This window comes from Taurulus bubalis (genome assembly GCF_910589615.1).
Source record: "Taurulus bubalis genome assembly, chromosome: 1".
NCBI lineage: Eukaryota > Metazoa > Chordata > Actinopteri > Perciformes > Cottidae > Taurulus > Taurulus bubalis.
In genome coordinates, this window is record NC_136589.1 from 46,095,790 (window position 1) to 46,123,714 (window position 27,925).

A 27,925-nucleotide genomic window follows, 5' to 3' on the forward strand; every position below is an offset into this window, starting at 1 on the left:
TCTGCAGGAACCACACCCTACAGTGGCAGGTTTGTGTATTGTGTGTGTGTGTGTGTGTGTGTGTGTGTGTGTGTGTGTGTGTGTGTGTTCACTGTTACTCTAGTGCATTCCATTGTTTGTTATTCAGTGAGAAAAATAACAGAAACAGCATTTCAAAGCCATTTTGTTAATTTAGCTTTAGATTCGTCCGTTTATTTTCTTCTCTGCTGTGGTCACAGAGGCATTCGGCTAGTAAATAAGTAAGGTACCCCAGAATAATTTCTCCCTAGCTACATCTTCCAGCTGAGGGATACTGAAAAGCCTCATGTTTGGATCAGGGGACTTCTGATGCAGCATACAAGAGGCCAAAATGAGTGCTGACATAGACTGTATGTAAAGATGGACGACATGACAGTTCCTTTAAAAGAGAAGCCAAAACAAATCACAAATCCGTGCAATAAAACATGCTCAAGTATTTATGGGGATATTACAGTTAGCTGTTGCGTCCTTCAAACCAAATAGTAACCGCGGCGCTAACGTAGAAGCTAGATGACGATTGGCTCGGGGCAGGTGCATAGTGAGACCTCGCTTAGGCATCTTCACCTTTGTACAGTGGGAAGACATGTTGTCCATCCATGAATACGGTCTGTGCTACAGACCTGTTTAGATGTTCGGGGAGGCCCTAGAAATGGTTCTGGCAAACCTTCAGACATCTCAGGAAGAGCAGGGCTTAACCCAGGATGTTTTGAACAGGGGAGGAAAACAGCTGACCAGGACAAGGGGCACTGGGATGTTAGAAGGAGAACTTTGAGGAACTCCTGAATAGGAATCAAGGTCTAGTTTTGCAATATTTTGGGAGGACATAATTAAATCGAATCACAAACTCAGTATGAAGTATTTTAAAAGGATGTGTGTATGTCTGATTTCCCCTCCGTCTATGTTTAAAATTCAGGACTAATAATAATGTAATTTCTACAATATAAAGATTGCCTGTGACAGAGTTTAGATTGTATGCAGCATGCAGAGAAATATTTAGAATGGTTTGAATTAAAGATTGCCGAGTGTGTAGGTGGTACTTTGGTCACTGCAATCCAATATTGCAATTCAATTATTTCACCCAGATTCTGTTTGTGTTTTTCCAGGGAGTCGGACTCAGAGAGTTCAGGATCCGACCCTGTTGACCTGTCAGTGCTGGGTTGTGGCTCGGTGGCAGGCGACAGCGACTGGGACTCGGACCAGTCCGACTCCAATCCCAGCCTCTCCTCCAGGAACAAATCTGCCGGCGTAGGGCGGTCCAAGCGGCTGCCTGCCGAGCCGGGCTGGGACTTGTTTGGAGAAACCACCGAAGCCGAAGTGTTGAGTGAGCTCTTCACGGAACAGGACAAACACAACACCGGGGTCACCACCGGCCCGGCAGATACAGCAGCTGGTCCCGTGGCAACCCAGCATGTCACCACGCCGGTGAAACGGGCGACATCGGCAGAGCAGGCGGCGACAGCAAAGAAGGTGACGTGGCAGTTCAGACCAGCCCAGAGGTCCGTCTGCACAGGGAGCAGGAAGGAGAAAGAGAAGGAAGTGACATCTTCATCATTGGTAGAGTTCTCGGAACTGGAGGGGGGCGAGACCCATAGACCCTCATCATCGTCTTCGTCGTCGTCGTCATCGTCCTCGGGTTGATTTGTGAAGGAAATGGGTTTTTTTCTTCGTACAAACCATTTGGGAGGAGCTGCCATCGCCTGAAGCTGAGTTTGTTGCCCAGAGATGAAGAAGAAGAGAAGAAAGAACTGGAACAACTGCCGATTTTTTGCCTGTAAATTTAGAATTTTGCATCTAGCTGCTGCCATTGCCTTCTTGTGACCTACTAAAGGCTGCACAAAAGACAAGGTAATTGTTGCATTTTCTTAGACTAGCCTACTCATTATCATATATAATCAGTTTAAAGTAATTATCTCAAAGTTTTTATTTGAACAAATATCTGCTCAATCACTGTCTGTTGACGGATGAGTCGGCACAATGGTGACCGAGCCGATGGCCCACTGATGAAAAGCCCATGCGTCTGCAGCATTGAACTGGGTGTCCCGGGACACCGTTTGGATCTTTGGGAAGTGAGATCCCAAAACACACCTGCAACTCCCGCCTATCTCCACGGAGATCTTGGAGATTGTAAGTGTGAGACTCAGGCGGAAACCTTCAGGTTGAGATTGTATGGATATACGGCCACTGACTCTTGGGTAAGATATGCATTCATAATGGGTTTGAACAAAAGGTCACATTTTTTAACACAGGGTTTATTTATTCGTAACACGTTCACATTATTCTCTATCTAAATAAGAAATATGAATAGTTCTGTGGTTTTCTTATTCTATTGATTGTAATGTACAAAACACAACTACAAAGAAAATCCATCTTAAAACATAGTTCACCAATGAGGCTCAATGATTTGATAGTTCACCTGTATTAAAACAGCATGACAATAATTACAGTTGGAGAAAAGAATTGTCTGCCACTGCGTTATACATTTATAAAGATCGAGTGTCTCAGGCCTTATATCAAATTACACTTCCTTCCCCATGTAACGCCTCCCTTTAATACCTGCTCTTACTACTTCATATATACTTTTAAAAACTGACTGAGGTGAAACTTTAAAGTATACAATATATTTTATAATCACATCCAACATTAAAATGTATTTAGCAGCGTGTCAATACTATATTTTGAAACATTGAGATAATTATAGTGATAATTAATATATATATAAATATATATATATACATATATATGAGAAAATTTAGTAAAAACATTTAATTTAAATAAATTGCTTTATTTATTATTTCGATTTTAAAATGTGAATGTAATAATTGAGCAATATGCCTCCACATACATGCTATATTCTACGTTTCATAAGTGGAAAATGTTGCCTGAGTGGTGTGTGTAATAATGGCTGAGTTTATTGTATTTATGCAGCCAAATGCTCATCGTAAATGCAGTCTTACACTCATTTAGAGGTTCTACTGTTACATTTTTAAACACCACGTTATCATCAGGTAGCTTGGTAAAATTTCCAGAAACAATGAGACCTTGTTGAGATGATTGATAGCCTTCGTCTCACACTGGTGGTATTTTTAGTGCGAGTGACTTCATCTCCCATAATCCCCTTTGCTTTGTCTCTTCTCCTCACTTCTGTCGCCTCTTTGGCTTTACTGAAGAGGATAAACATGTTGGAGATGGGATTTTCTTACCACTTTGCTCTCACTCCCATCCACCATTTGTCACAGTGAGAAAATGTGACAGATTTAGCTCTGTTTGCGCGGAAAGGAAAGAAAATCCAGAAGATTTTCCTCTGAATCCACGTCAGTTTCACGAAATGTAAAATCCAGTGTGGAGGCTGGTCGGGCTGCCAATCATCCCATCATTGGTTCTGTTGTTGAGTAACCACGGCAATGACTCAACATGAATGTGGTCATCGGTTACTGATGTTAAAATGACATGTGTACACCTTAAAGAGAGCATAGTGCTATCGCATTTGTTACCCTATTGCAAATGTAACAAAGGGAACGTGGCAGGTTGACAAATCATTGCCAGTTACATAATACTTATTGTTACGATATGATGTGGTTATGAAAGGCTGTGTGTGGGACGTTATGGCCTGGCGAGCAAATTGCTCCTGAAGCAGGTGTAGTCGTGCTATTTTAGATATGCACTTTTTCAGATTGGACAGAGAGAGCAAAACACAAGCCAAGTATTGTTGTGTGTTTATTGTCGAGAGGGAAGGTGACGGGTGAATCTGTTGTGGGGAGACTGCAGCCATACTTTTGGGATTGCGATTGATGGGGTAAAGTATCTGGGGGGGGGGTTGTTGTTTAGTTTTTTTCACGAAATGAGAACTGTTGCCTTGTGCTGCTTTAACCGCCATTCTACACATTACAAGGCTTTGCCAGTCCTTATGTGTACAGATGACGCTCTGTGTAAACCAGCAGGATATGGTGGAGCCCGAAATACACCCCTCTGGTTTAGTGATGGATTTATGAGTATTTGATTTTTTTCTGGTGCTTTGGAGCACAGATTTAAAAGCACTTCCACCATAGAGGAATTACGTGCTTGATTAGCATGCATCTGTACTTTTTAAAGCTTCAAGATTGTCAGTGTGTCTTTGGAAGTGAATGTCAACCTGGACTGAACTAATGACTGACTGTTGTTTCAAATGGCCACAGCCTCGAACGTCTTCACAATACAACAGGCGCTGTTAGCTGCCAGCCAGGGGCTGAGCCTTCGCCATGTTGAGAGACATGCAGTGGCAATAGAAATGCTCGGAATTTCCTATTTTGCGCCTTTAACCATGTCAAAATATGAATTTGTTGATAGAGTAACAACCAAAAGCACCCCAAGTCCCTGTTGGAAGTCAGCAGTTTCAGAAAAAGAAAAAGTGAGCTGTGAGGACATTTTGGCTCGGTCGGATCAACCTGTTTCCTCTCTGGTTTTTCTGCATGTGTCAATTTGTGATAATTTGATTGACAATCGTGGTTTATGCTTCAATCAATTACTCATAACTCATTTAGAAAGCAATTTCAAAACTTTACTAATTACCCAACGGCAAAAGTAATTCACATTACTCATTATTTCACTTTCGGCCCTCTACCCAGCTCCGTCAAAGGTGCCTTTAAACAGCTGCGAATGCTGCACATCCACAGGTTGCAGCATCGACTAATAAAATAGATTTGGGATCTCAAAATAAGTTAATAATGCAGCAACTGCCATATTTGGTGTTCAACTTTAGTGGTGCCAGCAAATCTGCAATCAATCAAATTACCAAAGACCTTTGACATACAGTGGACCGGGAACCTTTGGGGCCCTGGGTCACGCTTTAGCTTTGTTTGTAATCCACTCTTACCTTTATGGATCTGTGGGTGAAATGTTAGAATCTGGGAGAAAATGACAAAATTAGCTTTTATTTGGAAGTGGCCCATTTGGACACATTTCACATATGAGCAATATAAAGACATGGAGCGGGGTGTATGTGTTTCTCTTGTTATTCTATATGAAAGCTTGCGTTGGAACATGGCCGTAGATCAAGTTTGGTAGAGCAGAGTTACCCCCTCCGGCGTCGCCGTCGGGCTCAGGGCAGTTTCTTGGTGGTTCTCAGCCAGCTCTGGCATCTCGATGTGCTCGTGTATGGGGGAGCCGTGCTGTTTGTTGGGAGCTGACGGCTTCTAGTTGTAGAAACGGGGCACGGCGGTGGCATTTATGAAACTACCTGGTCGTCCGCCTAGTCATCCTAATAAAGGCTGCTTACACGACACTGTTCATTAAAAGTAACTTGTGGGGGATTGTCTCTACTACATTTTAAACAATTGGCACTGTGCTGTGTAGCAATTGAAAACCGGGTTTCCATTGGAATCAGGACACACAGTATTTTCTAACCATGCTGCTTTACATGTCTGCTGGTTTCTCTTCACTAAACTGTAAAGCTCACACAGTGGACCAAATGAGAGAATGAGCCAGATAGTTGTATGTACTATTTTTATCAAATGAAATACTCTTTTGATTTCCACTCGCATTAAACTGTGGCAAGGCATCTAGTTTCACTGTGATATATTAAGGATAAATGACTTACTTTATTACTGACTTTTGTAAAATTCAGTAATATCAGGCCGTACGCGTAATACTTTGCTGTTCATGTAAATGCTGATCACTGTTAAAGCTTAGTGATGATTAAGAACTAAGACCTGAGAACTTTCTAGTGGTTAAAGATGATTTATGTGAAATCTTATTGTTTGCGGTATTCCCAAGCCTTGTTGAAATGCATTATTGTACAAATAAAGACTATGCTTGATGGTGGAATGTGACTCACTCTGGCCTGTTTGGTGTCTGTCTCGGCTGTCTTAACCCTGTCTTAACCCTGCATGGTACTCATGGAAGTAATGATTATGCACGTGTGTTAGCAACAGAAGTCGCGTTTTGCTCCAGCCATCCATAAAAGTCTGCAAGCTTTAAAGAGTTGCCCTCAAGTTCTACAGAACTCCGACAAGATAATGAACGCTTCAGAGCGGCGGGTGTTTCAGTTTAATCAGTGACCGTGTTAACTGGTGACTTTCTATGACCACATTGATCTGGAAAGTCTGTTTGTGGAGGTGGTATTCACCATCTTTGGTGGTCGATGTGCTGACATATTTTACAAGCTATTGGACTCTGCCGTACTTCTGTTGCCAAACTTAGATGGTACTCCACTTCTATATAGGCTGCCTTATACCTTAACCCAGGCCCGCTAATAAACAAGATAAAAAAGAACCCTTAAAAAAGCTTCTAGCTGCAGTAATCAATATCTGTCCAGCAGCAAACAGCAGACAGACAAGGTTAGCAACCAATCGGTGAGCAAAGTGGAGCATTCAGCTGCTAAAGATCCAGAGGTTTTTCTCAAGAGTTGGTGGAGACCAAAACGGAGGTAAAAGGATGATGCTCTGCGTCTGATGACTGTGTAAACATGTAACTGTTAGCCAAAAGGTTAGCAATAACGACTTTATGAGGTGATAATATGTTTATGTTGTTTATAGCTTGTTCTACCGCCCCCAAGTGGACAGAAACTCGAGCTACACTATTTATGTTGTAGGGTTTTCATATCTTTCCAGATATCAGCAATTGCTCAGGTGAGTAAAATGTTTCAAAACCTATATAAATGTTCACAAAAGACTGTAATAATACCACGTTGTAATAAACTGACATTATCCTAAAAATCCTAAAAACACTGCTTTTCATTTGGAAAATTAAACTTGCAGGATTACCTATAGGATTTCTTCTTTTTAAAAGTACTGCGATGCCACTGACAATAATCGGTTTAATCACCCAATCCTGGAAAAAAAAACATCCCTGTAATGCATCGGTGACACACAATTTATAGTGGTTACCATGGTTACCATAATTATATTGCTATAATTATGTATAACAGAAACACACAGACACACACAAGTGCATCTGTGTATTATATAGTACATGGTGTATGAGGAGTTGTGTTATGTCAGTAATGTAGGTCTGTCCGTCTATTTAAGGGTTATTAATTAGAGCACTATAAATAAGGCCAGAGAGAGAGAGAGAGAGAGAGAGAGAGAGAAAGAGAGAGAGAGAGAGAGAGAGAGAGAGACCACCTTTATGAATAGTTAATCTATGTGCCAGTTCCACAGCCACCACGGGGACTGTGGTGATTTATTGGGCCAGATGACACAGTCTGTTTGTCACACAGGCTGTAGAAATAAAACATATCATGAAAAATACAGACAAAGAAACAGAGAGAATCTTTTAAACTTTTGTTAAAAAGTATCTTTTCTGGATGGTTGTAGAGTGAGATGCAGCTGGAAGGAAGGAGCGCTCCTGGAGATCTGGATCAGTCTCTTACTGGAAGTGCTGGACCAGGAGGTGGTTTGTGCTGGACCCTGTTCTCCACCAAGATGGTTCCCAGAACAGAACCCAATTATGAGATACGGCCTTATCATCTCATAATTTCATGTTGATATCGTGCAATGACTCAGATGTTTCATTGATCTATTTAACCAACAATATGTACCTGACAATACTGTGCCTCTCTAGTGTTGATATGATCATATGATCATTTTTGAAATAAGCTACAGCAGTGTTATAAAAATGATAATGATGATATTAATTAATTAAGTTTCCACATTGTTTCCCCCTTATATATTAAGGTCACAGCTTGTTCCCTTGCACCTACATGTATGTTCTGTTCTGGTACACAATCAGTAAAGATTACAATTGTTGTAAGCCAGGTACGAGGAATAGGGCCCTGCTCCATCCTTGTCATCTGGTCCTGTCATTGAAGACATTTATAAAGACAAATGGACCATTATTTAGTTGAGAGCAGGCAGCTGCATATCATCTACAAGCCGCTACAAGTCACAAATGTGAATGTTCTGTTTTTGCCATGCTAGTGACACTTGCAATGCATTGAACTTCGTTTATTTCCATTAAAATGTGATGAAATGACCATTTGAGCTGAAATTATCATCCAACCTTTCAAGAGCTTTTACTTAACACGCTTTTGAATTCTACGTCAAACTATGGCGACAGAATCATGCAAATAACACTTTAAACTAAGAAGAAACGTTTTCATCCCCAACAACACACATGCTCATAAGAGAGTTTGTGCAGGCGGTCACGCAAATCAGCAAAATAGTTTAACATGAGTGTACGTCTCCTATAAAGGAATGATAAGAGGTTCATTTTATTGAGGGACCCTTTAATCACTTTAATATTTGCACACCTGACACAGTCAAGAAGCACTAAGCAGCACAATGACTGTACACAAAATACTAAGTGTATACAAAAAGATAGAATATGCAACAATAGAGATACATGAGTCGCTACAAATTAATATGACACCTTGGAAGAAGATAACAAGCTGCTCTGATCTTTCCATGTAAGAAGCAGTAAACAAACCAAACCAGTGAACACCTGCACAGTTTGGCCGCTTCCTGAGGGATCTAGAGAGAACGCACTCCCTTCTACACAACATGATTCTGACTGAGACTTAAAGGTATTCCAGCGAAACAGACCTTAATCGCCTGCTAAAGGTCCACGCCTTTGACACTGACATCCTCAATTTGTGTGTCAGGCTCTCTGCTCTAAATTTGCAGTCTCTGAGCTCTTAATTAAATCTTTAGCTCCTTTTTTTCTCTCTCGAGCCACAGAAGACAACTGTGGCTGTGCAACTGTTTTAACGAGTAGACTGACCTTTATGGATAAAATTGGTTTAGCCTAATATTACATTCGAGACACTGCCTGGTGAGCCTTCCTGACCAGGGTGGAAGTATTGAGGGTCTAAAGTATGGACCACTAAGCATGGATACGAAGTGGACGTAGTCGACGAGACGTCAACAATTGGTTTGTGGACTGCCGTTTTGAAGCCTTGAGTTTTGGCTTTGTTTGTGGTTGCCATCTTGGTTTAATGCAACCGCTACACAGAAGTGACCATATTTGGACTGCAGAGGAGTGACATAGAGACCCCGTATATGTCTCTGGAAGAGGTTGTGACCTGTCAATCACCTTAAAGCATAACCTGCTTTATGATCTATTTGACGCTGAATGGACTATCATTTACTAAAATCTTGCTGGATTGAAGAAGACTATAAACTAGAAATTGAGACCATAAACTCATGTTTACAATGTTTAGTGATGGAATAAATCAAGAGAGTCATTTTCTCATAGACTTCTATACAACCAGAGGAGTCGCCCCCTGATGGCCAGTAAAGAGAATGCAGGTTTAAGGCACCACCGCATTGGCTCAGAACCAGAGGTTCCCGCCTGGCAGTGGTGTATAAAGTACCCAAAAGCCATATTGAATAAAAGTAAAGATACCTTACTGGAAAATTACTCCAGTAAAAGTGAAAGTCACCTATTAGAATACTACTTGAGTAAAAGTCTTAAAAGTATCTGATATTTTCTGTACTTAAGTATCAAAAGTAATTTTCTGATATAAAATGCACTTAAGTATTGAAAGTAAAAGTACAAGTAAATGCTGTTAATAAAAAAGTAAAGGGTCAGAATTCTGAGAATTATGAAGTTTATTCTTTTAAGTGCTGTGGCCACCAGGACCAAGGACCAGGAGTTGTGTTGGCTGTGATCATCCAAATGAGAATGCCACAGCAACCATGTAGTGTCATAAAAACTCTGCTCTTCATCTTCCCACTGACAAGATGTAGCTACAGTGACCACAATGTCCACATTTAAAGTCGCTCACTGAAGGGAAACCGTGCAAATAACTGAGTGAAACCCACTGCCCTTTCCACTGTGGCGTCACTGTCAGTGATGAACACACATTAACACACAAGCAGAAATAATGTGAACAGAGAAGAACAGGTAACTGCCCATCTGTGTGTCTGTTGGCCTATCCTCCACATTGTTGTGTATTTGACTGTGTGTGTGTGTGTGTGTGTGAGTGTGTGTGTGTGTGTGTGTGTGTGTGTGTGTGTGTGTGTGTGTGTGTGTGTGTGTGTGTGTGTGTGTGTGTGTGTGTGCGCGTGTGTGTGTGTGGGCGTTGTTCTGTGTGGGTGCTAGCTGTTTGTATGCACTGCATGTGTGAAGAGAGGAGGACGAAAGGAGCTGAATCTCACCAGAATCTAACACACACACACACACACACACACACACACACACACACACACACACACACACACACACAGGAATATAGAGTGGAAGGTATCATAATTCAAGGTTGTATCTCAGGCAAAAAAGCAATACATGTTGTACATATATAATCTGGGTTTCTAATCCCTAAAAAATGATTACCAAATGATAATAATAACAATATCAATAATAACAATATTTACTGGCACTTACAGTACTTGTTCCACCTAAACAAAATCCTGAAATGTTTAATGCTGAAAAAGGATAAAGAAATGAGGAAGTAGGATTTGAGCCTTCAAACAAATAGTGCACACATGAACAAAAGATCATTCAACAATATTATTAGCATTTCAATAATTCTAAAGGTGCAATATAGGGATTCATTAATATAGTAGCAAACTGTATTTCCACCGCTAAACCTTTCCTAGAGCAGCTATGATGGACCAAACACAATCACTTTCTGCATTTGTCATGAGAGAGCTCATGACAAATCGTTCAGGTTAGCTTGCTCGTGCAGGTTAGAGAGAGGAAGTCACAACATACATCCAGGACCATTAGCGCAGTGAAATCCTTTACTTTTCATTCCTCAAATACCGCGTGACAAAGACAGCAACACAAAGATGAAACTAGGAGGGTTTCAATGTTTGCCAGTCGGTCGGTGCAGACCGGCTACATCTCTGCATGAAAATGAGTCTGACCATTTTGTTTCTCTCTTTTTCTCTGTCAAGGCTATAGAAGAGTGTGAGAGAGAAAGAGATATAGGTGGGCAGAGTGGGACACCAGCACTGGGATGGAGAGGAAGAAAAGATCAGGAGGTGCCGATTATATAAGTCCAGCACAGATATCATGAAGACCTGAGAGGGAGTGGGAGCTATTTTAAACCTGGGCTTGAGCTCAGAGAAAGAAACAGTGTGGGCTGATATGTTGGCCATCACAGAAAGCTGTGCTTCTGTGTGTGTGTGTGTGTGTGTGTGTGTGTGTCACAAGCGTGTCTTCCCCTTCCTGCAGAAACCTGGCATATAGCCGACTGGGACTTGAAAGACATCAGGTCTTGCCAACTGGGGCTTTTTAGGGTCCGAGCAACTGACGTAGTCAGTCCGAGTAGGACCCTATTGAAATACAAAGGATTCTTATTAGGGTCCGAGCGACTGACAGAGTCAGTCCCGAGAGGACCCTATTGAAATACAAAGGGTTATTGGGGCCCGAGCACTGACGTAGTCAGAGTCGAGGACCTATTGAAATGCTAAGTATTATTATTAGGGCCCGAGCACTGACGTAGTCAGAGTCGAGGACCTATTGAAATGCTAAGTATTATTATTATTATGACCTATGCGCAGGGAAAAGAGGTGCTTGGGATAAACCTACATTCTTCAAAATTTGCACACCCATCCGACTCGGCGAAAATTTTAATATAATTTGGGTGTCGACCAAAAGTCTGAGAAAATGTCTCTATAGCGCCCCCTTTAGGCTGAAAGCCCACCGTTTTTGCAAACTTTGACCGAAATTTGACTTTGACTTGAAATTTTATGGCCGGGTGGGACTGCTCTTCAAAAAACTCATCCGTGAAATTAAAATGCGCCGAATTAGATTTTCCGCCATTTTGAATTTTGTAAAAAACACATTTTTGCCTACTCCTCCTAAACGCTGGGTTCGTTTCTTACAAAACTTCCTGTGGATCATCATTGGTTCAATGTGGTCAAACGATATTTTCAACTTTGTTGATATCTCATTGCGTTTAGAGGTTTTTAACCAATTAACCTCTTAGGGGCGTGGCTCAATATGTCAATACACATAACTTCCAAATTACTTGGCCTATCTTCACAAACTTTGTAGCATATGTCAACATCGTGTCCCTTAATGTGCCCAAATTGTTTCATAATATTCAAACACTAGAGGGCGCTGCAGTGAACCGCTCAATTTTGGCATTTTCCTTGTTTTCAGGCGTTGTATTCTGACGAACTCCTCCTAGAGATTGAACACGATTGATTTCACATTCGGGCAATATGATGTTGAGACCTTTGCAGGGAAAATTTATTTCAGGATTTTCAAAATATCGAACTATGTAAACGCAGAGCAGCGGCAAAGAGACACCATTTTCCATGAAAATGGAAGTTGCTTTAACTCGGCCGTACATAATGTAACCTGCTCCATATTTCTCATATACCATGACCTCTTGACCCTAAAGACATCCATATGATCATTTTTAATCCTAGTCATAGCGCCACCTAAAGGCAACAGGAAGTTACATGTTTTCTACTTGTACACCGTGCTCCTCACAGATTATTCAGATCCCTCTCAAAATGCGTCGGAAGAGACATTGATAATGCATCACCTTGAAGATTGTGTCCTTCGCCATGACCGAATAAACCGATGTAACTCGACTCCACATGACAAGATCCTTTCCAGGTTTCACATGTTTGATCAGCCTCCAGGCCTGAAGACATGTGCAGTCTAATTTTTAATTAGAGTCATAGCGCCACCTAATGGCAACAGGAAGTAAATATTTCTATACTTTGGCTTGCTTCTCTTAGTCGGTCAATCAGATCAACTTCCAATTACTTCTAGACAAACATGAGACTTTCATGACGCCAGCCCACAAAGCTTTTGATGTTTGGTGAAACGCTGTTGCCGTGGCAACCCATTCATCGCGGTCAACAACAAAGTCACTTTTGAGGGACTAGGCATGCTCAACACGTAACTAAACTTGGCACACACAATTAAAGGCAAATATGTAGTTACCTGATGTGATTTGAATGACTAAAAATGGCACTTTGGCTCGATAGCACCCCTACAAATATTCAATTAAGCAGCCCCAGTTCTACGGTTGACCTACATGTATGAAACTTGCTAGGAATATGTAACACATGTAAACTTAAAAATAACTCTATTGGGACCATGCTCAACACCGTACAGGAAGTCAAATAGCGCCCCCTAAAAAACATGTTTTTTTTGACAACCTGTGAGTTGTGAAAGCTCACAGTTTTTGCCCCCTATCACCAATTGACCTGAAATTTGGCACACATGTCCGGTTGTGTCTGCACTACAAAAAAGTATGTGGTCGCACTATAGTCTTGTTTGCACTCCAATGTGTGGCCCATTTGTAAGACTTAAAGATGTGTTATATATATATATATATATATATATATATATATATATATATATATATATATATATATATATATATATATATATTGGCCACTTGGGGACATTGTAAAGAGCACAATAATGTTGTCACATTATAAAGTTGTTCAAGGCAACCCTATTAAGAAATTATTATAATTTACACATCCAGCAGACACAATAGTGCATCAGTCCCTATTGAAACTGGTATGATTATTATTAGGGCCCGATCAGAGTCGGAGTGAAGGGGTTTCTCATTTCGGTATGAAAAAAAGGTATGAAAAAAAGGGCTCAGGGCGAAATTTGCAGCACCTGTTACATACCCTCAAATCTTCATTATATTCAACCACTAGGGGACGATACAGTAAATTACCCATTTTCTGCATTTTTAGGCATTTCCCTAACAAAGACCACGCTAAGTGAAAAGCCATCTAAATATATATATATATATATATATATATATATATATATATGGCAGGAGATTAATTATCCTGCCTCTAATAGCCAGAATCTTACCATTGAAGAAGTTCATGAAGTCATTACTACTAAGGTCTATAGGAATACACGGATCCGCCGAGCTATGACTCTCAGCCAGCCTGGCCACAGTGCTAAAGAGAAACCTAGGGTTGCTCTTGTTTTTCTCTATTAGTGATGAGTAGTAGGCTCCTCTGGCATTACGGAGGGCCTTCTTATATGTTCTCAGACTATCCCGCCAAACCAGCCGGGACTCCTCCAGACCGTTGGAACGCCATATGCCCTCAAGCTTCCGTGAGGCTTGCTTTAATATACGGGTCTGAGGGTTATACCAAGGAGCAAGCCTCCTTTGCTTAATGATCCTCTTTTTTAGAGGGGCTATAGAGTCCAGTGTCACTCTCAGTGAGCCAGTAGCACCATCAACGAGCTGATCAATCTGGGAGGGAGTAAAGTTAGCACAGTGGTAGCTGTGCCTGTCTTATGCTGCGTTCACACCAAAAGCGTTGCGAATTTGACGCGCTAGTAGATTACATGCAAAGTCAATGCACAGACGCGAATGGTTGCGAAAAAGCGAATTTTCCGCCGAGCGGCGCGAATGACGCATTTGACGCGGGGCGAATTCTCGCGAGGAAATTGCCGTGAGTGTTGGCTCTGTGTGTGTGTGTGTGTGTGTGTGTGTGTGTGTGTGTGTGTGTGTGTGTGTGTGTGTGTGTGTGTGTGTGTGTGTGTGTTTGCTGTTAATGCAAACAAGAAGTAAACAAACATAAATTTCATTTTTGTATATATATTATAATATACTGAATTGTATCAATACGATGTCCTTCGTATGTAAAAGTGTTGAAATAAATGTTTAAATGTAGAAATACCTGAGAGCCCATTTACACTCATGGGCAGATTGGACGACCATGTGTAAAGGCAACCATGCAGCATGAGAGGCCGGGTTGGTGAACGGATGGTTGTTAACTCGCTGGCTAAACCGCTTTTGTTGTGATTAAACTGCTAAAGTCGTTTTTTCTATAGTTACAACTTCAGGTGCAATACCACCACCCTGTGGAATTGATGGAGATCAATCTAATACTTGTATGCAATTTAATTTACACCAACCCAAATATTTGCATTTTTCTTTTAATATTTCATTTAACTCCAGTTGTACATTTTTTCGTCCCTTCATGCATATGAACACCATCATGACTCATGTAGCACATCGCCTGGTACAGAAATCACAAACTAGCCGTACAATAAAGATGCCAAGTTGAATCAAAATAAAGTCCTTAGTTAAACGACTTAATTTGACTAAATGTAAGGAGGAATTAATGATACACATGAACCATAATGATATACTGTAAGTGTCCACTGAATGCAGTACAGCACAGGTTCATGCATAGCTTAGAAGAAAATTAGCATAACAATAACTGTTATATCTGTTATATGTTTGTTGACTTCACATCCTGCTACTTTTGCCACAGTGTCGCTCTCTGACCAAACCAATTATGTTACGCCCGGCAGGGGAGCCTGAGCGCAACGTAACGTACGAGTGTCCCCTTCTGGCCACCTCACAAATTAGGACCAAATGCTGCAGTTTATATTTCACAATTTCTATTTATTTTTGAACTAGGTATTATACATCTTCAGGGTGAGCCTGGCCCAAAACAACAAACAAAACAATCTGTGCAAGTAACCTAACTTCCCTAGACCACACAAAGAAACAAAAGAAAGTACAGGTATCTACCTATCTCCCTATCCAAAAACAGGAGAAAACATAGTTAAACAAAAAGGCTTCTCACCCCTACTACTACCAACACCCTCGCTAACCCCACCACCCAAGAATCTGTGTCATGCAGCATGGCCATGTTGGAAGCTAAAGAGACAGGAGAGAGAGCCGGCCTCCACAGGTTCCCCCTTAAATACCGTCACTTGCAATGCAACGAAGCACAAGCAGTGAAGAATCCATCACAAAATAATTAAGGTTGACAAAAACATCATGTAGAGATTGGGAAGATATTGTTTGACAATAACTACTGATTGAAGCAAACTTTCAATTATCAGTCAAAATAATGTTTATATGCAAGTTGAAACAAATTTGGAATGTAAGTCCTCTTAACTTGAAATGGCAAGTTGTATAGACATGGTAAAGTTACTTTAACTTGTAAAAGCACAAATGTACGTTTGTTTGATTATAAAGCTCTGACTCACCACTGAGTTATACTCTCGGGTAGGATGGCCTGCTTTGGCCCCGTAGGCTCTGTCATTGGTACACCTTTATTTATAAGGCAATCCTTGGTCTGCTCCCAAACTACCTGAATGTTTTCATCATGCAGAGAAGTGTCAGACAATACTCTTTGTGTTCTCAGGACTTTTTTAAGGACTTCCCAAATGCTAGAACAGAAATGGGGAAAAGGGCTTTTGTGTACTCTGCCCCCTCATCATGGAATATGTTGCAGAATGTTTTAAAGCTCAGAGAACTGATACCACTGACTGCTTTTAAATCTAGAATGAAAGAAATAGAGGCAGGTTCCCAAAAATATAAATGTTTCTTAAATTAACTCTACGTCACTGTCTCTTAGCTTTTAGCTTCTTTTAACTTGTCTTGTTTCTGTGTTTTCTGTCTGTAACTATGTGTTTCTTATGTTGCTGCCTGTCTTGGCCAGGTCTCCCTCGAAAAAGAGATTTTTAATCTCAATGGGACTCTCCTGGTTAAATAAAAGGTTTAAATACATTTTAAAAAACATATCGTCTCATCTTGACCCTTTGACCTCTTCTGTACCATTCAATGCAGGATTTAAGTGTGACAAATCAATCAACGAGGTAGGTAAATTATATGCGTGTTTAATAAGAATAAACCAACTGTCTCTTTATTTTTTTATTGTCAATATTTTATGCCACATGCTCACTCTTCCATGGAGGAATGTTTGGTTCTAAAATGTCGCAAATATAATGTGTAAATACATGATGTATACAACTATGCTGCAAATTAACCATGCACATTAAATATCAGATGAAATAAACGTAATTAAATACATCTGTATCAATAACCTAGTTAATTAACACAGACACAGGTACATTTAACTAAATGTATGGTTACATACACGTATACTGCCATCTACTGGTAGAAAGGTAAACCTGCCTCTGGTCTCCTCATAAAGACTTTTCTATGTGTTCACTCAAGAAACAGCACAATGAGATGGAAATATAAATATGATGCTAACAGCAACAACTCTACACACACAAATGACTTGAATTGTCTTCTAACGTTACACTGCTATGTGTTTGCATCATATAAGACTGTAAATAAGAAATAGAAGACTAAATTAAAGCTGCGAGCAGCTGCGAGCAGCTGTGAGCGGGTCCTCGCTCTCCCCAGCACGTTCGGGGTCGCCGGCGGATTGCCGACTGGCCCGGCTGAGAGCGCTCGGCCCCGGTCTGACGTTCTTTTACCCGCGTGACGCGGGAAATTGCCCTTTGCAAGCACTTGATCGGTTCCCACGTCCGCCCTGTGGCAATAGACGACACGCTGGACAACATGCGTCATGTTTCTCTACGTGAAGAGTAGACCAGGTCATTTAAATTGCATGTAAATCCGATGGTGTTTGGCTGATTTAATTTGGCCTCTAGGTGGCGCTATGACAATGTGAACATTTCTTCATGTACATGTACTTAGGCTTGGACCGGCATCATACATGAGGAGTATTGGGCAGATTGCATCATGTATCTAGGAGTTCCAATGGCCTTCTCTCACATAGCAATTAGCACAAAATAGGATGCATGAGGAGTATTGGGGTAATAGCATCATGTATGGAGGAGTTACAACAGCTTTCTCTCATATAGCGGTTAGCTCAAAGTATGCGTCCCCGTAAATGTCAATTCCCAAAAGTGAAAACGCGCACGGAGCACAAGCCATACTCCTGAGGGTCTTGATATCACTTTAGAACAGAATTTAAGTTGATTGTATACAATTTGTAGGAGGAGTAGTATTTGGCGTAAATGCAAATATATGCTAAAATTAGCATAAATGGGCCGAAAATGGCAAATTGGCCGAAGTACTGTACGCCCCCTATTGTTCAAATCGGACGTCTGATTTATTGCAAGTTAGGGGATGCGATGTGCACATATACCCAAAGTTTGGAGTCGTTTTAATGTTATGATTGTTTAAAAACAAGACACGCCCCTAAGAGGTTGATTGGTCGATGACTCCTCAACGCAATGAGATATCAAATAAATTTCAATGCAGTATTGATGATCCAGTGCCATTGATGATAATTACCAAGTTTGGTATGAAAGGGAGCAAGCGTTTGGGAATAAAATACAGTAATGTGTTTTTCACAAAATCCAAGATGGCGGATAATAGAGATGCTTTTTGAGAGGCTTTTTTGTAGAGCAGGTGGAGACGGACATTTGTGAATTTTTTCAAGTCAAAAAAAAATTCTGGGCGAGGGGCGTCACCGGTCCAACTTGTAGGGGGCGTTAGAGAGTCATTTTTTGGAAAAAAAATTTCCCGGCTTTGATACATCCCTATTTTCACCAGGCCTGACAAGTGTTCCAAAATTGGTGAGTTTTTGAATATGACAAGTCCCCCAAAAAGGCGGCCAATGTACAAAAATAAAAAAACGGCATAATAAGAATCCTTTGTATTTCAATAGGGTCCTACTCGGACTGACTACATCAGTCGCTCGGACCCTAAAAATGAGAATCAAAAGAAAAATAATCATTTGTATTACAATAGGGTCCTCTCGGGACTGACTCTGTCAGGCGCTCAGACCCTAGTAATAATCTTTTGTATTTGAAAAGAGTCCTCTCGGGACTGACTCAGTCAGTCGCTCGGACCATAATTGTCCGAAAACAAAACAGTGCATTCAGACAAAAAACATACGATAATCAATCAGTCCAAAATATACGAAAATATAACAGTGCCGGGGTATAGAAATAATTCAAACAAAAAATATATCCGAAATAAAACAGTCCAAAATATCCGAAAATAAAACAGGCTTAGAAATATTTCAGACAAAAATCACGTTTTACTGCTTTAAGTTGCATTTCCAACTTTTGTGCTTAGATTCTATGATTTCCTGCAGTTAATGCATCATAGAATACAAGGCATTCAAGTTGTACTATATTGTAAGAGTTCCTGATGCTCTCATCACGTTTTACTGCTTTAAGTTGCATTTCCAACTTTTATGCTCCGAAAAGACATTTCAGCCTCAACAGAGTCCAAAAATACATTTTGTTGTCAAACACTTAGATTCTATGATTTCCCTCATTTCTTGCATCATAGAATACCAGAAATTCAAGTTGCACTATATTGTAGGAGTTCCTGATGCTCTCATCACGTTTTACTGCTTTAAGTTGCATTTCCAACTTTTATGCTCCGAAAAGACGTTCCAGCCTCAACAGAGTCCAAAAATGCATTTTGTTGTCAAACACTTAGATTCTATGATTTCCTGCAGTTAATGCATCATAGAATACCAGGCATTCAAGTTGTACTATATTGTAAGAGTTCCTGATGCTCTCATCACGTTTTACTGCTTTAAGTTGCATTTCCAACTTTTATGCTCCGAAAAGACATTTCAGCCTCAACAGAGTCCAAAAATACATTTTGTTGTCAAACACTTAGATTCTATGATTTCCCTCATTTCTTGCATCATAGAATACCAGAAATTCAAGTTGCACTATATTGTAAGAGTTCCTGATGCTCTCATCACGTTTTACTGCTTTAAGTTGCATTTCCAACTTTTATGCTCCGAAAAGACGTTTCAGCCTCAACAGAGTCCAAAAATGCATTTTGTTGTCAAACACTTAGATTCTATGATTTCCTGCAGTTAATGCATCATAGAATACCAGGCATTCAAGTTGTACTATATTGTAAGAGTTCCTGATGCTCTCATCACGTTTTACTGCTTTAAGTTGCATTTCCAACTTTCATGCTCCGAAAAGACATTTCAGCCTCACAAGAGTCCAAAAATGCATTTTGTTGTCAAACACTTAGATTCTATGATTTCCTGCAGTTAATGCATCATAGAATACCAGGCATTCAAGTTGTACTATATTGTAAGAGTTCCTGATGCTCTCATCACGTTTTACTGCTTTAAGTTGCATTTCCAACTTTTATGCTCCGAAAAGACATTTCAGCCTCAACAGAGTCCAAAAATACATTTTGTTGTCAAACACTTAGACTCTATGATTTCCCTCATTTCTTGCATCATAGAATACCAGAAATTCAAGTTGCACTATATTGTAGGAGTTCCTGATGCTCTCATCACGTTTTACTGCTTTAAGTTGCATTTCCAACTTTTATGCTCCGAAAAGACGTTCCAGCCTCAACAGAGTCCAAAAATGCATTTTGTTGTCAAACACTTAGATTCTATGATTTCCCTCATTTCTTGCATCATAGAATACCAGAAATTCAAGTTGTACTATATTGTAAGAGTTCCTGATGCTCTCATCACGTTTTACTGCTTTAAGTTGCATTTCCAACTTTTATGCTCCGAAAAGACATTTCAGCCTCAACAGAGTCCAAAAATACATTTTGTTGTCAAACACTTAGATTCTATGATTTCCCTCATTTCTTGCATCATAGAATACCAGAAATTCAAGTTGCACTATATTGTAGGAGTTCCTGATGCTCTCATCACGTTTTACTGCTTTAAGTTGCATTTCCAACTTTTATGCTCCGAAAAGACGTTCCAGCCTCAACAGAGTCCAAAAATGCATTTTGTTGTCAAACACTTAGATTCTATGATTTCCTGCAGTTAATGCATCATAGAATACCAGGCATTCAAGTTGTACTATATTGTAAGAGTTCCTGATGCTCTCATCACGTTTTACTGCTTTAAGTTGCATTTCCAACTTTTATGCTCCGAAAAGACGTTTCACCCTCAACAGAGTCCAAAAATGCATTTTGTTGTCAAACACTTAGATTCTATGATTTCCCTCATTTCTTGCATCATAGAATACCAGAAATTCAAGTTGTACTATATTGTAAGAGTTCCTGATGCTCTCATCACGTTTTACTGCTTTAAGTTGCATTTCCAACTTTTATGCTCCGAAAAGACATTTCAGCCTCAACAGAGTCCAAAAATGCATTTTGTTGTCAAACACTTAGATTCTATGATTTCCTGCAGTTAATGCATCATAGAATACCAGGCATTCAAGTTGTACTATATTGTAAGAGTTCCTGATGCTCTCATCACGTTTTACTGCTTTAAGTTGCATTTCCAACTTTTATGCTCCGAAAAGACATTTCAGCCTCAACAGAGTCCAAAAATGCATTTTGTTGTCAAACACTTAGATTCTATGATTTCCTGCAGTTAGTGCATCATAGAATACCAGGCATTCAAGTTGTACTATATTGTAAGAGTTCCTGATGCTCTCATCATGTTTTACTGCTTTAAGTTGCATTTCCAACTTTTATGCTCCGAAAAGACGTTTCAGCCTCAACAGAGTCCAAAAATGCATTTTGTTGTCAAACACTTAGATTCTATGATTTCCCTCATTTCTTGCATCATAGAATACCAGAAATTTAAGTTGTACTATATTGTAAGAGTTCCTGATGCTCTCATCACGTTTTACTGCTTTAAGTTGCATTTCCAACTTTTATACTCCGAAAAGACATTTCAGCCTCTTTCAGCTTTAAGTTGCATTTCCAACTTTTATGCTCCGAAAAGACGTTCCAGCCTCAACAGAGTCCAAAAATGCATTTTGTTGTCAAACACTTAGATTCTATGATTTCCTGCAGTTAATGCATCATAGAATACCAGGCATTCAAGTTGTACTATATTGTAAGAGTTCCTGATGCTCTCATCACGTTTTACTGCTTTAAGTTGCATTTCCAACTTTTATGCTCCGAAAAGACGTTTCACCCTCAACAGAGTCCAAAAATGCATTTTGTTGTCAAACACTTAGATTCTATGATTTCCCTCATTTCTTGCATCATAGAATACCAGAAATTCAAGTTGTACTATATTGTAGGAGTTCCTGATGCTCTCATCACGTTTTACTGCTTTAAGTTGCATTTCCAACTTTTATGCTCCGAAAAGACGTTCCAGCCTCAACAGAGTCCAAAAATGCATTTTGTTGTCAAACACTTAGATTCTATGATTTCCTGCAGTTAATGCATCATAGAATACCAGGCATTCAAGTTGTACTATATTGTAAGAGTTCCTGATGCTCTCATCACGTTTTACTGCTTTAAGTTGCATTTCCAACTTGTATGCTCAGAAAAGACGTTTCAGCCTCAACAGAGTCCAAAAATGCATTTTGTTGTCAAACACTTAGATTCTATGATTTCCCTCATTTCTTGCATCATAGAATACCAGAAATTCAAGTTGTACTATATTGTAAGAGTTCCTGATGCTCTCATCACGTTTTACTGCTTTAAGTTGCATTTCCAACTTTTATGCTCCGAAAAGACATTTCAGCCTCAACAGAGTCCAAAAATACATTTTGTTGTCAAACACTTAGATTCTATGATTTCCCTCATTTCTTGCATCATAGAATACCAGAAATTCAAGTTGCACTATATTGTAGGAGTTCCTGATGCTCTCATCACGTTTTACTGCTTTAAGTTGCATTTCCAACTTTTATGCTCCGAAAAGACGTTCCAGCCTCAACAGAGTCCAAAAATGCATTTTGTTGTCAAACACTTAGATTCTATGATTTCCTGCAGTTAATGCATCATAGAATACGAGACATTCAAGTTGTACTATAGTGTAAGAGTTCCTGATGCTCTCATCACGTTTTACTGCTTTAAGTTGCATTTCCAACTTTTATGCTCCGAAAAGACGTTTCAGCCTCAACAGAGTCCAAAAATACATTTTGTTGTCAAACACTTAGATTCTATGATTTCCCTCATTTCTTGCATCATAGAATACCAGAAATTCAAGTTGCACTATATTGTAGGAGTTCCTGATGCTCTCATCACGTTTTACTGCTTTAAGTTGCATTTCCAACTTTTATGCTCCGAAAAGACGTTCCAGCCTCAACAGAGTCCAAAAATGCATTTTGTTGTCAAACACTTAGATTCTATGATTTCCTGCAGTTAATGCATCATAGAATACCAGGCATTCAAGTTGTACTATAGTGTAAGAGTTCCTGATGCTCTCATCACGTTTTACTGCTTTAAGTTGCATTTCCAACTTTTATGCTCCGAAAAGACGTTTCAGCCTCAACAGAGTCCAAAAATACATTTTGTTGTCAAACACTTAGATTCTATGATTTCCCTCATTTCTTGCATCATAGAATACCAGAAATTCAAGTTGCACTATATTGTAGGAGTTCCTGATGCTCTCATCACGTTTTACTGCTTTAAGTTGCATTTCCAACTTTTATGCTCCGAAAAGACGTTCCAGCCTCAACAGAGTCCAAAAATGCATTTTGTTGTCAAACACTTAGATTCTATGATTTCCTGCAGTTAATGCATCATAGAATACCAGGCATTCAAGTTGTACTATATTGTAAGAGTTCCTGATGCTCTCATCACGTTTTACTGCTTTAAGTTGCATTTCCAACTTTTATGCTCCGAAAAGACGTTTCACCCTCAACAGAGTCCAAAAATGCATTTTGTTGTCAAACACTTAGATTCTATGATTTCCCTCATTTCTTGCATCATAGAATACCAGAAATTCAAGTTGTACTATATTGTAAGAGTTCCTGATGCTCTCATCACGTTTTACTGCTTTAAGTTGCATTTCCAACTTTTATGCTCCGAAAAGACATTTCAGCCTCAACAGAGTCCAAAAATGCATTTTGTTGTCAAACACTTAGATTCTATGATTTCCTGCAGTTAATGCATCATAGAATACCAGGCATTCAAGTTGTACTATATTGTAAGAGTTCCTGATGCTCTCATCACGTTTTACTGCTTTAAGTTGCATTTCCAACTTTTATGCTCCGAAAAGACGTTTCACCCTCAACAGAGTCCAAAAATGCATTTTGTTGTCAAACACTTAGATTCTATGATTTCCCTCATTTCTTGCATCATAGAATACCAGAAATTCAAGTTGTACTATATTGTAAGAGTTCCTGATGCTCTCATCACGTTTTACTGCTTTAAGTTGCATTTCCAACTTTTATGCTCCGAAAAGACGTTCCAGCCTCAACAGAGTCCAAAAATGCATTTTGTTGTCAAACACTTAGATTCTATGATTTCCTGCAGTTAATGCATCATAGAATACCAGGCATTCAAGTTGTACTATATTGTAAGAGTTCCTGATGCTCTCATCACGTTTTACTGCTTTAAGTTGCATTTCCAACTTGTATGCTCAGAAAAGACGTTTCAGCCTCAACAGAGTCCAAAAATGCATTTTGTTGTCAAACACTTAGATTCTATGATTTCCCTCATTTCTTGCATCATAGAATACCAGACATTCAAGTTGTACTATATTGTAAGAGTTCCTGATGCTCTCATCACGTTTTACTGCTTTAAGTTGCATTTCCAACTTTTATGCTCCGAAAAGACATTTCAGCCTCAACAGAGTCCAAAAATACATTTTGTTGTCAAACACTTAGATTCTATGATTTCCCTCATTTCTTGCATCATAGAATACCAGAAATTCAAGTTGCACTATATTGTAGGAGTTCCTGATGCTCTCATCACGTTTTACTGCTTTAAGTTGCATTTCCAACTTTTATGCTCCGAAAAGACGTTCCAGCCTCAACAGAGTCCAAAAATGCATTTTGTTGTCAAACACTTAGATTCTATGATTTCCTGCAGTTAATGCATCATAGAATACCAGGCATTCAAGTTGTACTATATTGTAAGAGTTCCTGATGCTCTCATCACGTTTTACTGCTTTAAGTTGCATTTCCAACTTTTATGCTCCGAAAAGACGTTTCAGCCTCAACAGAGTCCAAAAATACATTTTGTTGTCAAACACTTAGATTCTATGATTTCCCTCATTTCTTGCATCATAGAATACCAGAAATTCAAGTTGCACTATATTGTAGGAGTTCCTGATGCTCTCATCACGTTTTACTGCTTTAAGTTGCATTTCCAACTTTTATGCTCCGAAAAGACGTTCCAGCCTCAACAGAGTCCAAAAATGCATTTTGTTGTCAAACACTTAGATTCTATGATTTCCTGCAGTTAATGCATCATAGAATACCAGGCATTCAAGTTGTACTATATTGTAAGAGTTCCTGATGCTCTCATCACGTTTTACTGCTTTAAGTTGCATTTCCAACTTTTATGCTCCGAAAAGACATTTCAGCCTCAACAGAGTCCAAAAATACATTTTGTTGTCAAACACTTAGATTCTATGATTTCCCTCATTTCTTGCATCATAGAATACCAGAAATTCAAGTTGCACTATATTGTAGGAGTTCCTGATGCTCTCATCACGTTTTACTGCTTTAAGTTGCATTTCCAACTTTTATGCTCCGAAAAGACGTTCCAGCCTCAACAGAGTCCAAAAATGCATTTTGTTGTCAAACACTTAGATTCTATGATTTCCTGCAGTTAATGCATCATAGAATACCAGGCATTCAAGTTGTACTATATTGTAAGAGTTCCTGATGCTCTCATCACGTTTTACTGCTTTAAGTTGCATTTCCAACTTTTATGCTCCGAAAAGACGTTTCAGCCTCAACAGAGTCCAAAAATACATTTTGTTGTCAAACACTTAGATTCTATGATTTCCCTCATTTCTTGCATCATAGAATACCAGAAATTCAAGTTGCACTATATTGTAGGAGTTCCTGATGCTCTCATCACGTTTTACTGCTTTAAGTTGCATTTCCAACTTTTATGCTCCGAAAAGACGTTCCAGCCTCAACAGAGTCCAAAAATGCATTTTGTTGTCAAACACTTAGATTCTATGATTTCCTGCAGTTAATGCATCATAGAATACCAGGCATTCAAGTTGTACTATATTGTAAGAGTTCCTGATGCTCTCATCACGTTTTACTGCTTTAAGTTGCATTTCCAACTTTTATGCTCCGAAAAGACGTTTCACCCTCAACAGAGTCCAAAAATGCATTTTGTTGTCAAACACTTAGATTCTATGATTTCCCTCATTTCTTGCATCATAGAATACCAGAAATTCAAGTTGTACTATATTGTAAGAGTTCCTGATGCTCTCATCACGTTTTACTGCTTTAAGTTGCATTTCCAACTTTTATGCTCCGAAAAGACGTTCCAGCCTCAACAGAGTCCAAAAATGCATTTTGTTGTCAAACACTTAGATTCTATGATTTCCTGCAGTTAATGCATCATAGAATACCAGGCATTCAAGTTGTACTATATTGTAAGAGTTCCTGATGCTCTCATCACGTTTTACTGCTTTAAGTTGCATTTCCAACTTGTATGCTCAGAAAAGACGTTTCAGCCTCAACAGAGTCCAAAAATGCATTTTGTTGTCAAACACTTAGATTCTATGATTTCCCTCATTTCTTGCATCATAGAATACCAGAAATTCAAGTTGTACTATATTGTAAGAGTTCCTGATGCTCTCATCACGTTTTACTGCTTTAAGTTGCATTTCCAACTTTTATGCTCCGAAAAGACATTTCAGCCTCAACAGAGTCCAAAAATACATTTTGTTGTCAAACACTTAGATTCTATGATTTCCCTCATTTCTTGCATCATAGAATACCAGAAATTCAAGTTGCACTATATTGTAGGAGTTCCTGATGCTCTCATCACGTTTTACTGCTTTAAGTTGCATTTCCAACTTTTATGCTCCGAAAAGACGTTCCAGCCTCAACAGAGTCCAAAAATGCATTTTGTTGTCAAACACTTAGATTCTATGACTTCCTGCAGTTAATGCATCATAGAATACCAGGCATTCAAGTTGTACTATATTGTAAGAGTTCCTGATGCTCTCATCACGTTTTACTGCTTTAAGTTGCATTTCCAACTTTTATGCTCCGAAAAGACGTTTCAGCCTCAACAGAGTCCAAAAATACATTTTGTTGTCAAACACTTAGATTCTATGATTTCCCTCATTTCTTGCATCATAGAATACCAGAAATTCAAGTTGCACTATATTGTAGGAGTTCCTGATGCTCTCATCACGTTTTACTGCTTTAAGTTGCATTTCCAACTTTTATGCTCCGAAAAGACGTTCCAGCCTCAACAGAGTCCAAAAATGCATTTTGTTGTCAAACACTTAGATTCTATGATTTCCTGCAGTTAATGCATCATAGAATACCAGGCATTCAAGTTGTACTACATTGTAAGAGTTCCTGATGCTCTCATCACGTTTTACTGCTTTAAGTTGCATTTCCAACTTTTATGCTCCGAAAAGACGTTTCACCCTCAACAGAGTCCAAAAATGCATTTTGTTGTCAAACACTTAGATTCTATGATTTCCCTCATTTCTTGCATCATAGAATACCAGAAATTCAAGTTGTACTATATTGTAAGAGTTCCTGATGCTCTCATCACGTTTTACTGCTTTAAGTTGCATTTCCAACTTTTATGCTCCGAAAAGACATTTCAGCCTCAACAGAGTCCAAAAATGCATTTTGTTGTCAAACACTTAGATTCTATGATTTCCTGCAGTTAATGCATCATAGAATACCAGGCATTCAAGTTGTACTATATTGTAAGAGTTCCTGATGCTCTCATCACGTTTTACTGCTTTAAGTTGCATTTCCAACTTTTATGCTCCGAAAAGACATTTCAGCCTCAACAGAGTCCAAAAATGCATTTTGTTGTCAAACACTTAGATTCTATGATTTCCTGCAGTTAGTGCATCATAGAATACCAGGCATTCAAGTTGTACTATATTGTAAGAGTTCCTGATGCTCTCATCATGTTTTACTGCTTTAAGTTGCATTTCCAACTTTTATGCTCCGAAAAGACGTTTCAGCCTCAACAGAGTCCAAAAATGCATTTTGTTGTCAAACACTTAGATTCTATGATTTCCCTCATTTCTTGCATCATAGAATACCAGAAATTTAAGTTGTACTATATTGTAAGAGTTCCTGATGCTCTCATCACGTTTTACTGCTTTAAGTTGCATTTCCAACTTTTATACTCCGAAAAGACATTTCAGCCTCTTTCAGCTTTAAGTTGCATTTCCAACTTTTATGCTCCGAAAAGACGTTCCAGCCTCAACAGAGTCCAAAAATGCATTTTGTTGTCAAACACTTAGATTCTATGATTTCCTGCAGTTAATGCATCATAGAATACCAGGCATTCAAGTTGTACTATATTGTAAGAGTTCCTGATGCTCTCATCACGTTTTACTGCTTTAAGTTGCATTTCCAACTTTTATGCTCCGAAAAGACA